General features: G+C 44.2%; 1 pseudogene; it reads left to right on the forward strand.

The window, feature by feature from the left end:
* Window positions 1-3,238: 3,238 nt before the first annotated feature.
* On the forward strand, window positions 3,239-12,787 carry LOC100596539 (annotated as a pseudogene).
* Window positions 12,788-15,714: the final 2,927 nt, after the last annotated feature.

Raw genomic sequence — 15,714 nt, forward strand, 5'->3', positions numbered from 1 at the left:
CAGCCTCCTAAAGTGGGATTACAGGCATGAGCCACTGCACCTGGCCAGATATGTTTTTAATTATACAACTTATAAGAAAGGCATTAAAAACTGTGTTTGTTGTTGTTGTTGTTGTTTCTTGAGATGAAGTCTTGCTTTGTCGCCCAGACTGGAGTAGAGTCGTGTGATCACAGCTCACTGCAACTTCTGCCTCCTAGGTCCAGGAGCTTCTCCTGCCTCAGCCTCCTGAGTAGCTGGGATTACAGGCACCTGCCACCATGCCTAGCTAGTTTTTGTATTTTTTGTACAGACAGGGTTTTGCTATGTTGCCCAGGCTGATCTCGAACCCCTGACCTCAAGTGATCCACCTGCCTTGGCCTCCCAAAATGCTGGGATTACAGGCATGAGCCACCACACCCAGCCAAAACTGTGTTCTTTTTTGAGAAAACTAATACTCTTTTCAAATCAGAGTTTATTTAAAAGTTGTTTCAAAATATGTACTTAGGAAAGGAATAGAAACAAGATAGAAAGCAGTTAAGTAGGAGGGAAATGTAAAGAAAGTGATAGGTAGGAAAAAGTATTTTGGGCAAGGAAGGTTAAAAAGAAAAGAGGATAATTTTGTATGAGAAAGAATCTTATGTGGTCAGTTTTTGTCCTAAAGTAAAATGACTAGTTATTTAGAAAAGAGGAAGTATTGGAAAAAGCAAAAATTCTAAGCATGTCATTTAAGGTCTCTGCAGGTTGTAAAAGATCACAACTAATGGATTTATGAAAGAAATTTTGTGTGTAATCAAGTTGACTACAGTAAGAAGGGAATTGTTTGTCTTTTAAAGATTGAACTGTAATACTAAAAATACACTGGGCCAGGCATGGTGGCTCACACCTGTAATCCCAGCACTTTGGGAAGGTGAGGTAGGTAGATCACCTGAGGTCGGGAGTTTGAGACCAGCCTGACCAGCATGGAGAAACCCCATCACTACTAAGAATACAAAATTAGCCAGGCGCAGTGACACATGCCTGTAATCCCAGCTACTCGGGAGGCTGAGGCAGGAGAATCGCTTGAACCTGGGAGGCGGAGGTTGTGGTGAGCAGAGATCATCCCATTGCGCTCCAGCCTGGGCAACAAAAGCAAAACTCTGTCACACACACACACACACACACACACACACACACACTGATACAACTAAAAATGTGGTCTCCTATGTTAGAACAATAAGCTTTTCTTGATATACTGATCTGCTGTTAGTAAAATTTGCAAGAGGCTTTGATTTTTAATTCTCTGCACATTTTTTCTGTTTTGCATTTACATTTAATTTTCTTAATTCAAGGTTTAAAGTGCTGTCTTTTTCATTTAAAATGGTAATTTCCACTTTGGGAGACTGAAGCAGGTGGATCACTTGAGGTTAGGAGTTCGAGACCAGCCTGGCCAACATGGTGAAACCCCATCTCTACTAAAACTACAAAAAATTAGCCAAGCATGGTGGTGGGTGCCTGCAGCTACTCAAGAGGCTGAGGCAGGAGAATCACTTGAACCTGGGAGGCAGATATTGCAGTGAGCTGAGATTGCACCACTGCACTCCATCCAGCCTGGGTGACAGAGCGAGACTCTGTCTCAAAATAATAATAATAATAATGAAATAGTAATTTCATTTCTTGGGGTAGAGGTTTCCTCTTGGAGTTCCTCAAATTCATACCTCAGAAGTTCAAAGTCTGTGGCATCCTGCTACACAATTTGTAGGTCATGCATCATTGCCATCAGCTCTTCTTTCTCCCCTTCAGAAGCTATATATTTTTGCTCAACTTGGGTAATAACTCTCTTTTAACTCTTTAGTCGGCTCCTGTAACTTTTTTCTCCAGTTCTAACTCTGCTGTTATAACCTGACACTGAAATGTTCTGATGTTCTGTCTTAAAGTCCTAGAAAAGCAATATTTTTCTTCACTGTAAGTTGGTTTGTGTACTCTTGGCTTTTTTTCTTTCTTTCTTTCTTTCTTTCTTTCTTTCTTTCTTTTTTTTTTTTTTTTTGAGACAGAGTCTCCCTCTTGTCACCCAGACTGGAGTGCAGTGGTGTGATCTCAGCGCATGCAACCTCTGCCTTCCAGTTTCAAGTGATTCTCCTGCCTCAGCCTCCCGAGTACCTGGGATTACAGGTGCCCACCACCACACCTGGCTAATTTTTGTATTTTTAATAGAGACGGGGTTTCACCATGTTGGACAGGCTGGTCTCGAACTCCTGACCTCATGATCCGCCCACCTTAGCCTGCCAAAGTGTTGGGATTACAGGCGGAGCCACTGCGCCCAGCCCTCTTGGCTTTTTACGATGTATCTGAATTGTTTCATGTAACCAAGAAATTTCTCATGGTTTTACTAAGAGCCATGTATTCCTCTGCTCAAGATAATAGTTCTTATTTACATTTTTCTTTCTTTCTTTCTTTCTTTTTTTTTTTTTTGAGACGGAGTCTCACCCTGTCACCCAGGCTGAAGTGCAATGGCGAGATCTCGACTCACTGCAACCTCTGCCTCCCAGGTTCACACAGTTCTCCTGCCTCAGCCTCCTGAGTAGCTGGAATTACAGGCGCCTGCCACCACGCCCAGCTAATTTTTGTATTTTTAGTAAGGATGGGGTTGACCCCATGTTGATCAGGCTGGTCTCGAACTCCTGACCTCAGGTGGTCCACCTTCCTCAGCCTCCCAAAATGCTGGGATTACAGGCGTGAGCCACCACACCCGGCCACATTTTTGTGTAATATGTTGTATACATATAACGTTGGACACATATGTTCCCTGTGTTTGAATTCAAGTACCTTCTCATCAGGTATGACTTTCAGGTTGTTGCAAGCTCGGATAAATGAGCTTCCAATAAGGAGAAGCCTTAAAAAACAAAGATTTTACATTTTGTCAAGATAATTTCCTGTTATATTCATTAGATTTTTTTGAGCTTTGAAAGGGTTAAGGATTTTACATCCACGTTATTTTCTGTATTGCTTTTTAAGTCTTTGATGTCGCTCTGGTTAAATGAATGAGTATTATTTCACAATGGCCTGTGGTCATGTTTTCATCAAGTGTTTTGAAGCTTTTGAATCCACGGCAGACTTCTCTAAGATCAAAATTCTAAAGTTGCTTTTTAATCTAGAGTTAACTTTGGCACGTTCCAGTTGAACTCCTGCAGAGTTTTAAAGGCTAGTCCCGCTGTGCCTCCTCGCTGCCCTTGCTCCCTCCCAACCTGCGGCTGCCCCGGCTGCCTGCACCCCCAGCAGCACCATGACAGATCAGGCCTTTGTGACACTGACCACAAATGATGCCTACACCAAAGGTGGCCTGGCCCTGGGGTCATCTCTGAAACAGCACAGAGACTGGTCATACTCACCACCCTGCAGGTCTCAGACTCCATGAGAAAAGTTTTAGAGACAGTCTTTGATGAAGTCATCATGGTAGATGTCTCAGACGGCACAATTCTGCTCATCTAACCTTAATGAAGAGGCCAGAGTTGGGTATCACGCTGACAAAGCTCCACTGCTGGTTGCTTACACAGTATTCAAAATGTGTATTTATGGAGGCAGATACTCTGGTCCTAGCAAATATTGATGATCTTTTTGAGAGAGAAGAATCGTCAGCAGGACCAGACCCAAGGTGGCCTGACTGCTTCAATTCCGAAGTGTTCGTTTATCAGCCTTCAGTTTAAATATATAATCAGCTGTGGCATCTTGCTTCTGAGCAAGGTAGTTTCGATGGTGGGGACCAAGGCTTACTGAACACATTTTTTTTTCTTTTCTTTTCTTTTGAGACTAAGTCTCACTCTGTCTCCCAGGCTGCAGTGCAATGGCGCAATCTCAGCTCACTGCAACCTCCACCTCCCAGGTTCAAGCGATTCTTCTGCCTCAGCCTCCCAAGTAGCTAGTATTACAGGCACCTGCCATCATGCCTGGCTAATTTTTGTATTTTCTTTCTTTTTTTTTTTTTTGAGACAGAGTCTCACTCTGTTGCCCAGGCTGGAGTGCAGTGGTGCAATCTTTGCTCACTGCAACCTCCACCCCCTGGGTTCAAGCAATTCTCCTTCCTCAGCCTCCCGAGTACCTGGGATTACAGGTGCCCGCCACTGCTGTCGGCTAATTTTTGTATTTTTAGTAGAGACAGGGTTTCATCTTCTTGGCCAGGCTGGCCTTGAACTCCTGACCTCATGATCCACCCGCCTCGGCCTCTCAAAGCACTGGTGTGTCTGGAGTTGGTTCCTGCCGGTGGGTTCGTGGTCTTGCTGACTTCAAGAATGAAGCCGTGGACCTTTGCAGTGAGTGTTACAGCTCTTAAAGATGGCATGGACCCAAAGAGTGAGCAGTAGCAAGGTTTATTGTGAAGAGCAAAAGAACAAAGCTTCCACAGCATGGAAGGGGACCTGAGTGGGTTGCCACCACTGGCAAGGGTGGCCAGCTTTTATTCCCTTATTGTCCCCTCCCATGTTCCATTTCTGTCCTATCAGAGTGCCCTTTTTTCAATCCTCCCTGTGACTGGCTACTTTTAGAATCCTGCTGATTGGTGCATTTTACAGAGTGCTGATTGGTGCATTCTACAGAGCACTGATTGGTGCATTTTATAATCCTCTTGTAAGACAGGAAAGTTCCCCAAGTCCCCACTTGACCCAGGAAGTCCAGCTGGCCTCACCTCTCAATCCTCCCTCTAAACAGGATACCTCAACTGCTGTTGGGAATTAGGCAGTGACCGCTCTAGCTACTTCCTGCTAGATAGCGGTGAAGAAGGGGGCCCTACAGTTATAGTGTCCTCCAGAGGGGAACTCTCTAGGCCAGTCAAAGGACCAGTGGGTTGATCTAGGGGTCCTCGGTAGAAGTTGTGAGTTGAGCTCATTTGGGATTCCATTTGTAAGACCATCTGTAGCTTGAAGGCCTCAATCCTGGAGGAAACAAATTTGACAAGGAGGTTAAAAATACAGGGCCCAAAGGCGAGTAATAGCAAGAAGGCTGTCACGGGACCTAGAAAGGGGAGAAGCCATGTTGCCCAACTCCAGAGGTTGGTATAAGAGTTTGAAAGGCGTTGTCTGATTTCAGAAGCCTTTTCCTGTAAACGCCAGGCAGCATCTCGTACTATCCCTGACCGGTTAGTGTAAAAACAACACTCTTCCCCTAAGAAGGTGCAAAGTCCTCCTTTCTCAGCAGTGAGGAGGTCTAGGCCTTGGCAGTTTTGGAGAGTCACTGCTGCCAAAGAGTCTATTTGGGATTATAGAGTAAGGATAGATTTTGCTATTTCTTGCAAACTGTCTGAGAAATCCTTTGAGAGTGTGTGGTAGTAGGATAATGAAGTAGATAAACCTGCTATCCCAGTTCCTTTAGCAGTGGCCATTCCTAACCCTGTAAGTAGGGGTATTAGTTGTATGGCCCTGCACTGATGGGCTTGAGCCTTGAGGGGCACTGATAGGGTCTGATTTCCTGGGGCAATGTCAGTGTTGGGACTTAGGAAGACTAAGGTGCAGGTGCCTGTCCAGTTGGTGGGGAGGCAGATATAGGTTGAAGTTCCACATAAGAGGAATATGCCTTAGCTGGTTGTGTATGTTAAAAAGGTGTGTGAGTTTGTTGTTTTCATTTTCCCGTACTCCTAGAGTACTTGCCAAGGTAGCTCTGGTGAGCAGCTAGAAAGGGGTGTTGGGAGCGAACTGAGTGGCTCCGTGTGTTCTATTTTCCCATTGGAGAAAAAACCATTTTGTATCTACTAGGAACCATTCAAGAGAGTGATTGAAAGAGGGGATAAGAAGACATTCACTAGTGGTGGGCGTGCTGTTGCAGGGGCTCCAGGGGTGGATGGTCATGCAGGGAGTATGTTTGCCATTACAAAACCCAGACTGTTTGTTAAGCAGGGAGGTGGTGATGATTTTGGGGGGACCTGAGAAGTGGACAAGCCATCTGAATGGAGCTGTTTGGATGACTCAGAAGTTACTGTGACCAGTTGGGGCTTAAAGTTGTAGGATGTAGTTACATTGATGGGATAGTAGGTGCCCCATTTTGTGAGGAGAATTTTGGTTTCTCAACAAGGCCATGGGCAAGAGAGTAGGCCATGGGAGATGAGTTTCTTGTGTTAGTTTCCTTAACTGCCTCTTGAGTGTTTCATTTGCCTTGTCAACCTTCCCTGAGGATTGTGGCCTCCAGATGCAGTGAAGGTGATATTGTATCCCTAGTGCCCTGGAAATTCCCTGAGTTATCATGGCTTTAAAAGCTGGACCATTGTCACTTTGGAAGCTTTGGGGAAGCCCAAATCTAGGAATTATTTCATGAATTAGGACTTTAACCATTTCCTGAGCCTTTCTCTGTATTGCAGAGGAAGGCTTGTATCCAATTTGTAAAGGTATCAACACAGACCAACAAGTGTTGAAATCCCCTTGACTTAGGCATAAGGGTGAAGTCTAACTGCCAGTCCTCTGCAGGATAGCGCCCTATTCTTTGTTTCCCCAGAGGGGCCTTACAGTTGACCAAGGGATTATTCCTTTGTCACACCTTACAGGCTTTGACTGCTTGCTGGATGGTCTGGAGGAGATTTGGCCCTATAATTAGGGATTTGGCCCTTTGATGAGTATTCTCAATACCCATATGAAAAGTTTGGTGGAGGGACTTAAGTATTTTCCACTGGCTGGCTTCAGGTATGAGTACCTTTCCCTCTTCTGTCATTAACCACCCAGAGGGGAGAAAACTATGGACCCATGAAAGTCCCCATTCTGTTTTGGTCAGGGAATACTGCAGCTTAATCTCTTGGAGAGGGTTGTTCCATATCAAGGGTGCTTCCGTAGGTATTTCTAACGGGAGGTTCCGCTTGGCAGCAATTTTGGCCTCGGTGTCTGCGCAACAGTTTCCTTCTGCCTTTTTTCCTTCACCTTTTTGATGGCTTTGGCCCTGTAAGATGGCCACCTCCTTGGGTTTTTGCACTGCATGCAATAACTCCATGATTTCCTTGTGGTATTTAATGGGGGTTCCCCCAGAGGTTAGGAACTCCCTTTCTTTCCATATTGCAGCATGGGCATGTAGGATTAGATAAGCACACTTGCTATCTGTATACACATTTATTCTTTTTTTCTTTCCCAGTTCTAAGGCTTGGGTAAGCGCCACTAGTTCTGCTAACTGGGCACTGGTCCCTGGGGGAAAAGGCTTACTTTCAAGTACTGTTACATCACTAACTATGGCATAACCTGCCCTTTGTATCTCATTCTCCACAAATGAACTTCCATCAGTATATAGGTTAAGGTCAGGACTAGCTAAGGGGACTTCTAAGAGATCCTCTTGGACGGCATAAGTCTGGGCTACAATTTGTTGGCAGTCATGCTCGATTGATTCCCCATCCTCTGGGAGAAAAGTGGCAGGGTTGAGGGCCACACACATGCATATTTGAAGCACTGGTCCCTCAAGGAGTAGTGCCTGGTATCTAAGCAGGTGGTTAAACTTCCTTTGGCACCTAGTATGCCATTTACATCATGAGTAGTCCAGATGGTGAGATCCTTTTCTTGTATTATTTTGATAGCCTCTGATACTAAGATGGCCTCCACCGCAACTACCCATAAACAGCGAGGCCAGCCTTTTGCTACTACATCAATTTCCTTACTTAGGTATGCCATTGGTTGTGGGGTTGTCCCACCAGTCTGAGTAAGGACTCCAAGAGCTATACCCGCTCTCTCTGTGATGTATAAAGGAAAGTTTTGTCCTGTGGGAAGGCTTAAGGCTGGAGTTTGTATTAGGGCCTGATTTAAGGTTTTGAAGGCTGTTTCTGCCTCTGGTTCCCATTCTCTTAGATGAGTATTTGCCCTCTGGGTCTCCTTGATTAGAGTATAGAGTGGCCTGGCCATCTCGTTGTATCCAGGGATCCATAGTTGGCAAAAGCCAGTGATTCCAAGGAAGCCCCGCAACTGTTTTAATGTCTTAGGGCAAGGAGAAGCCAGTATAGGCTGAATTCATTATTTGCTGAGGGCCCTGGTTCCTCTGGCCAAGGTTAGACCTAGATATTTGACTTGTAGGCAGTTCTGGGCCTTCGATTTAGACACCTTGTACCCTTGATTAGCTAGAAAGTTCAAGAGATCTAGAGTAGCCTGCTGGCATGAGGCTTCCAAACTGGTAGCCAAACGTAAATCATCCACATACTGAAGGACCAGAGTGCCTGGACTTCAGAAGTAGCCTAGATCTTGGGCCAGTGCCTGACCAAACAGATGAGAGCTTTCTCTAAACCCTTGGGGCAAGACCGTCCACGTAAGTTGGGATGTGTGGTCTGTGGGATTCTCAAAGGCAAAGAGAAACAGGGAGTCAGAGTGCAGGGGATACAGAAGAAGGCATCCTTGAGGTCCAGAACAGTGAACCATTCTGCTTCCTCTGGTGTTTGAGAGAGTAGGGTATAGGGGTTGGGTACAGCTGGACATAGAGGAGTTACTGCCTCATAGATGAGTCTAAGATCTTGCACTAGTCTCCACTGACCATTCAGTTTTTGTACTCCTAAAATTGGGGTTGCAGGAACTGCTGCATTTTCTTAGTAAGCCTTGAGCTTTTAAATGAACTGGGCGGGCATTTTTTGCCCTTCCAAATTGTCCTTCCAATGCCCAGACTTCAGGGTTGATTCCCTCCTCCAGTAGGGGACAACTAATGGGTAACTTGTCCCCCATATTCATGTAGATAATAGCTCCAGCTTTGGCTAATATGTCCTTCCCTAATAAGGGTGTGGGATTTTCAGGCATAAAAAGAAAGACATGTGAAAAGAGCAAAGTCTCCCAATTACAACTGAGAAGGTGGAAGAAATACCTGGTTACAGGCTGACCCAGGATTCCTCAGATGGTAACGGACTGTGAGGACAGCTGTCCGGGGCAGGAGATTAACACTGAGAAGGCTGTGACAGTGTCCAAGAGGAAGTCAATTTCCTGGCCCTCAATGGTTAAACTTACCCAGGGCTCAGTGAGGGTGATGACATGAGCTGGCGCTTGCCCCAGGCACCTTCAGTCCTGTTGTTGAATAATCTGGTTGGGGGCTTCTGGCCCAGAGAGCCCTTGTCCTCTGGGGCAGTGTGCCTTCTAGTGATTGCCTTAACATAGTGGACATGGATGAGGGGGTGGCTTGTTTCTCGTTGGAGAATCTTTTTTAAAGTGTCCCTGCAAACCACACTGATAACAAGCCCTACCAGGTGATTGGCCTGCTCCATTTTCTGTCCTGTCTGAACCACCAAGGTTTGTTTGTCTAAGGGCCATGACTAAGGCTGCAGCCTTTCTCTTATGTCGCTTTTCCTTTTCAGCCTGTTCCTTTTGGTCCCTGTTATAGAACGCTGAGGTTGCCAGGTTTAATAATGCGTCCAAATTTTGTTCAGGGCCCAGGGCTAGCTTTTGTAGCTTTCTCCTGATATCTGTGGTTGATTGGGTAATAAACTTATTTTTTAGGATCAATTGACCCTTGAGGGAGTTGGGTGACAGGGGAGTATATTTTCTTAAGGCCTCCCATAGCTGCTCAAGAAAGGCAGTAGGATTTTCTTCCTTTCCCTGAGTTATGGTGGACATCATTGAATAATTCATGGGCTTTTTCCTAATTCTTCTTAGTCCTTCTAGAACACAGGTCAACAGATGTTTGCAAATCCAGTCCCCATGATCTGAGTCAAGGTCCCAGTGGGGATTCATACTGGGGATGGCTTGCTGATCAGTAGGGAATTTGTCCTTTTCTTCGGCTGTCATTCTATCATTTACTTGACTAAGACACCACGTATCTTCAAACTCTCAGGCTGCAGCTAAAGCCGCATTCTTTTCATTAAAGGCCAGGGTTTGATCTAACAGTATCATGATATCTTTCCAAGTGAGGTCAAAGATTTGCCCTAGACCCTGTAGGACATCTATATACCTATCAGGATCATCTGAAAAATTCCCCAGATCTACCTGGATCTGCTTTAAATCAGAGAGGGAGAAGGGGACGTGTACCCGGGTTGGGCCAAATTCCCCTCCCCCTACAGCTTGAAGGGCACATAACCAATAGCCCAGAGGTTTTTGTGGTCCCTTGGAGATTTCTTTGCTTGTTTCCTTCTGGGTGGGGGAGATTAGAGGAGGCTGATCATTAATAGGAAGGGGACCTGTAGGGAGGCTAGGATGTAGGGGTAAGCTGAGAGGTCCTCCTGTGGGATGTAGATTGCAAGCTTTGTGTAGTTGTGGATTATCCTTCAATGAAAAGAAAGTTTGGACATAAGGTATTTCACTCCTTTTGCTTTCCCTCTTACAGAAAAGGTCAAGCTGCAGGATAGTATTATAATTTATACTTCCTTCAGGTGGCCATTTTTCCCCATCAGAGAGAGAATACTGGGGCCAGGCCATAGTGCAGAAAAAAATAAGCCACTTCTTTTTCAGGGTTTATGGGCCAAATTGGTGCCAATGGCTTAGGATGCATTTCAAGGGTGAGCTTGTTGATGCCTGAGTGTTTCCCATCTAAAACAGAAAGAAAAAAACTGGCCGTAGTTTTGGTCTGTTTTTTCCCCTGCCCAAGAACCCACAACAGTCCCTGGACCCTGCTGTTCAGAATAGTTGTGCTCACTGAAGCAGCAGTGGAAACACTTGTTTTCCTCCTACAAAGAGGACCGAGGAAGGTCAGATTTAGTGGCCCTTACCGACACATTCTTGAAAACCTGTACCCTTGCCTTTCCCCTTAGACCACAAGAGGACTGAGAAAGGTCAGATTTAGTGGCCCTTACTGATGCATTCTCGAAAACCTGTTAGAGTCCTAAGTGCTTTTTCCTGTTGGTATTGGGACCTTACCCTTGTCCTATAAAGATGATATGCCTCAAAATGGAGTGGAGGGCCATACCTTGAGGGAGGGAAGGGATCTCCAGGGTTGGAAGGGCAATGCCTTTTGTCCTCACTTCTCATCAAATGAATAGGAAGGATATCCCCCCCAATTTAGGAGTCTATAATTTCTGAGGCTCCCCATATCCTAGCTTTGGGAATAGCCTTTGTTAGTTCTGCTAGTCTGAGGAGGGATCCTAAAAGGATAGATGGTGTTCCAGATAGTCCCCCCTGATGGGGCTCTGGTCAAAAATTATGTGCCCCAGGGTGCCTATTTCCCATTGAACAATTTTGGTTCTTTCTGATTGGTGAGTCCGGGTGCCTAAAGAAGGGAACAGAGTCCCAAAATCTATATTAGAAATCATCCTTATAGAAGAAACTAGGGAGTGGTTTTCAGAAGCAGGACTAGCCTTGGAGAAGAGAGGCAACAGGAAGTTTGTCTGACAGGCGTTAGGACCCAGGAGGCAAAGGTCGGGATAGATAGGCGAGTCTCACTTGGGTGATGTAACTTTGAGAGCTCTGCTCATGGTAGCAGGGACAACCAACTTTTTCTTGGGACCCCAGAGCTGAATGGCTTTCCTCTCTGTTGACCCTCAGCTCAGCCCAGAAGTGCAGGAAAAGTGGAAGCTGGTTCCAGGCAAAGTAATGCTCCTGATTCCGAAGAGTCAGGGGTTGTTGAAGAGCCCTTTCCCAGAAAGCCTGAAACCCATGTCTTTAGTCTGGCAGCCGCACTATTCACTTTTAGCTGGCCAACAGGTGCCTGGTGTTTAGCCCCTGAATTATAAGGAAAAATAGGATAGAATAGCAAGTGAAAGGGGTCCGATGGTACTCACCACATTGCAACATCCCAGACGAGCCCCCAAGATGCATCCAGAGTTGGCTCCTGCCAGTGGGTTCGTGGTCTCACTGACTTCAAGAATGAAGCCGTGGACCTTCGCAGTGAGTGTTACAGCTCTTAAAGATGGCACGGACACAAAGAGTGAGCCGTAGCAAGGTTTATTGTGAAGAGCAAAAGAACAAAGCTTCCACAGTGTGGAAGGGGACCCAAGTGGGTTGCCACTGCTGGCTGGGATGGCCAGCCCTTATTCCCTTATTGTCCCCTCCCATGTTCCATTTCTGTTCTATCAGAGTGCCCTTTTCCCAATCCTCCCCGTGATTGGCTACTTTTAGATTCCTGCTAATCGGTGCATTTACAGAGCACTGACTGGTGTGTTTTACAGAGTGCTGATTGGTGCATTTTACAGACTGCTCATTGGTGCGTTTTATAGAGCACTGATTGGTGCATTTTACAATCCTCTTGTAAGATCGGAAAGTTCCCCAAGTCCCCACTTGACCCAGGAAGTCCAGCTGGCCTCATCTCTCACTGGGATTACAGGTGTGAGCCACTGTGCCCAGCCAAATTTTGTATTTTTGTAGAGACTGGGTTTCATCATGTTGGCCAGGCTGGTCTTGAACTTCTGACCTCAGGTGATCCACCCGCCTTGGCCTCCCAAAGTGCTGGGATTACAGGCATGAGCCACCACACCCAGCCTGAACACATTTTTTAGCAGCTAGGCAACAACAGATATCAGAAAACACTTGCCATTTATTTATAACCTAAGCAGCATCTCTATATACTCCCATCTCCCAGCATTTAAAGTGTTTAGTGTAAGTGCCAAAGTTGTGCATTTCCTGGGACAAGTCAAACCATGGAATTATATATATGATCCCAAAACAAAAAGTGTCAAAAGTGATTCCCATGATCCCAACATAACTTATCCAGAGTTTCTCATCCTGTGGTGGAACATCTTTACCAGCAATGTTTTACCTCTGCTTCAACAATTTGGCCTTGTCAAAGACACCAGCTCATACGTAAATGTAGAAGAGTCTCTGGAGCCATATCACATCTGTCCCTTGGCGAGATCCCAGCTATGGCACAGCCTTTTGTATCCTTGGAAGAATGGAAGGAGCAGTGGGAACAGGGCCAGGCTGATTATATGGGAGCAGATTCCTTTGACAACATAAAGACGAAAGTTGACACCTACCTCCAGTAGAAACACTGCATTTTCCTGTGGATGCATCCACTTCACAGCCTTGTTTCAAATACTAAGTATCTAGAGCTGGGCTGAGAAAAGTCTGTTACAGCTGGCAGAGGTTTTCACAAAAATTTATCAGATGAGAGGTTTTTGTAGGACAACAGGCGAGAACTGGGCAAAAGTTGTGAAGCAGCAATTCTGTTATATGGACAGTGTTCTGCTTTTTAATCCTATTTAACTCATTTCAGAAATTCTCACTTTTGTTGATTGCCAACATACAAGGTAAGGGAAACTTAATATTAAGCTGTTAAGATGACTATATCGATTCTTAAAATCTGCAGAGCCTGGTTCCAAATCGGTCACTCCCTTTGGAAGCAGACATGGCATCTGTCCCTTGCTTGCTTGCTGGTTGTACCTACTTTTCATTAGACCTGCATTTTAGAATTGTCCAGTGCTGCCAGAGTCAGTAATTGTAGTTCTGCTTTCAGGTAAAGATAGCCTATATTAACACTATTGAGTGATTCATAAATGTATCGACAAATAGCATTCACTCATTTTATTTCCTGCTCTTAGTGTCTGAAGATGTTCACCAGTTTTCTATGGACAGTGAGACACCATGCTAAAATGCTTTTGTTCAGTTCTGTTTATTTGAAAATACAGTGTGTTCTCTGATGGTTACCTGCAGTGGCACCCTGTATGAAAAATGAAGAAAAATAAAATAAAGGATATATCTCTCATTTTGTAGAGATGCTAAATAATTAAGTTTGTTTGATGCATTAAATTTATAGAAAGTCATTATTACTATCAAATAATAAGTCATACTAGATTTTTTTCAGTTACATTTATGGGTATATTATTGATATAAATTTTCTAGAGTAATATAGAATTCTGAAAATTCTAGTATATCATCAGTCATAATTTTGGTTATTAGGTTGTATGTCTCAAAAATGAGAACATTTACTTGTCAATTGCTGATTATAATGAATGTTCATCAGATTTTAAACATGGCTAGTCTGTCTCTATCATCCATGGTTTTGATTTTTCTCTAGTGGCATCTAATCAGATTCATGGAAAAGATTCTAACAAGTACTCCTAAAACAAGTTTTTAACAACTTTAAGATCAATAGACTAAATAAAAGTTTTCCAAAACTCTGATAAATTTCACAAAACTGCTAATTAAGATCAAAGGAAACGAAAATTAATTTGATGAAATTGAATAACTGATGAAGATAATGTTTTTATGACTTTTATTTTAAAACTTGGTTTTTTACTTAAATGTTTTGTTTTCCAGATTTAAAGAAATTTTCTTTGAAGCTATCTATCGTTTACAGAAATTTGGTAAAGTATACTTTTGTGAACAAAGGTGGAAGCACGTGCTTTTTCTCCCTAGTTGATCCCTCCAAAATTCAGAAGTTATTTGTGAGTTTTCTTATGGCAATATGGTTATTTGCATAAGTTCAGCAAAAATCTGTTCTCTCTTTATAACAGGATACAATTGGAAATATGGGTTATATTACCAATGCCTTGAATAAAATATCCTATTTAAAAGTGTGAATAGAATACCTCGTTTCAAGAGTTCTCAGCCTTACAGTGACATGAGTAAACTCTCGTCACTTCCTGGCAGGCCCAGGAACCTTCACATTGAAGGAAAATCTAAAGTCTTCCTTGGTTTTGGCTTCTTAGCCCCAAGAAGTTTTCAAATCTGACATTTCTATGTGATCAATGTAGAGAGAAAATATTTCTAAAAGAAAAACGATGGCCGGGCACGGTGGCTCACGCTTGTAATCCCAGCACTTTGGGAGGCCGAGGCGGGCAGATCACAAGGTCAGGAGATCGAGACCACGGTGAAACCCTGTCTCCACTAAAAATACAAAAAATTATCCGGGCGTGGTGGCGAGCGCCTGTAGTCCCAGCTACTCGGAGAGGCTGAGGCAGGAGAATGGCATGAACCCGGGAGGCGGAGCTTGCAGTGAGCCGAGATTGCGCCACTGCACTCCAGCCTGGGTGACAGAGCAAGACTCCATCTCAAAAAAAAAAAAAAAAAAAAAAAGAATAAGTTTTATGACTGATATATGGACTGCATAAAAAGTTCACCACACTGCTCAATGCCATCATCAGAGATATTCATACTGCAAACCAGGACATTTTCATGCTATAGACTGCTTTTCTCAAGAGGTCAGAACAAGACTCCATATCATGAGACTCTTTTCTTTTTCTTTCTTTCTTTTTTGTTTTTTTTTTTTGAGACAGGGTCTCATTCTGTAGCCCAGGCTGGAATGCTGTGATGTGATGTGATGTGATCTTGGCTTACTGCAACCTCCGATTGTCAGGCTCAGGTGATCCTCCCACCTCAGCCTCCAAGTAGCTGAAACTACAGGTGTGCACCACCACGCCCTGTTAATTTTTCTATTTTTAGTAGAGATGGGGTTTCTCTATGTTGCCCAGGCTGGTCTCGAACTCCTGGGCTCAAGCGATCCACCCATCTTGGCCTCACAAAATGCTGGGATTACAGGTGTGAGCCAGTGTGCCCGGCCCATGAGACTCTTAATGCTTTACCTTTCCACTTGACAGGGTAACAGTCATTTGATTCATTCAATTGGTTGCTTTTAAGCCTAGTTCATAGCTCAAAACCATTATGCTAACTAGGATTGTCATAACACTATTAGTTTTACTTTATATTTTACCTTTTAAAATTTGTATCTGTTACCTGTTAAACTTTTGCAGAAGTACAACTCCTAACAGAATAATTCTGGTCCTGAACTTTGAGATTATAGCAAAAACTACAGAACAGACAAAATTGGATTTAACAATAAACTCCACGTACACTTAGCCCGACAGCCACTCTTTTCAAACCTCCATTGTTGCTCAAATGCGCCTTCAAAGGTTTTGACCCTGACTCCTAGTCACCAATCACTTCTTCAACATGGGACCAGACCAGCAACCTG

This window comes from Nomascus leucogenys, chromosome 16, assembly GCF_006542625.1.
Source record: "Nomascus leucogenys isolate Asia chromosome 16, Asia_NLE_v1, whole genome shotgun sequence".
NCBI classification, from domain to species: Eukaryota; Metazoa; Chordata; class Mammalia; order Primates; family Hylobatidae; genus Nomascus; species Nomascus leucogenys.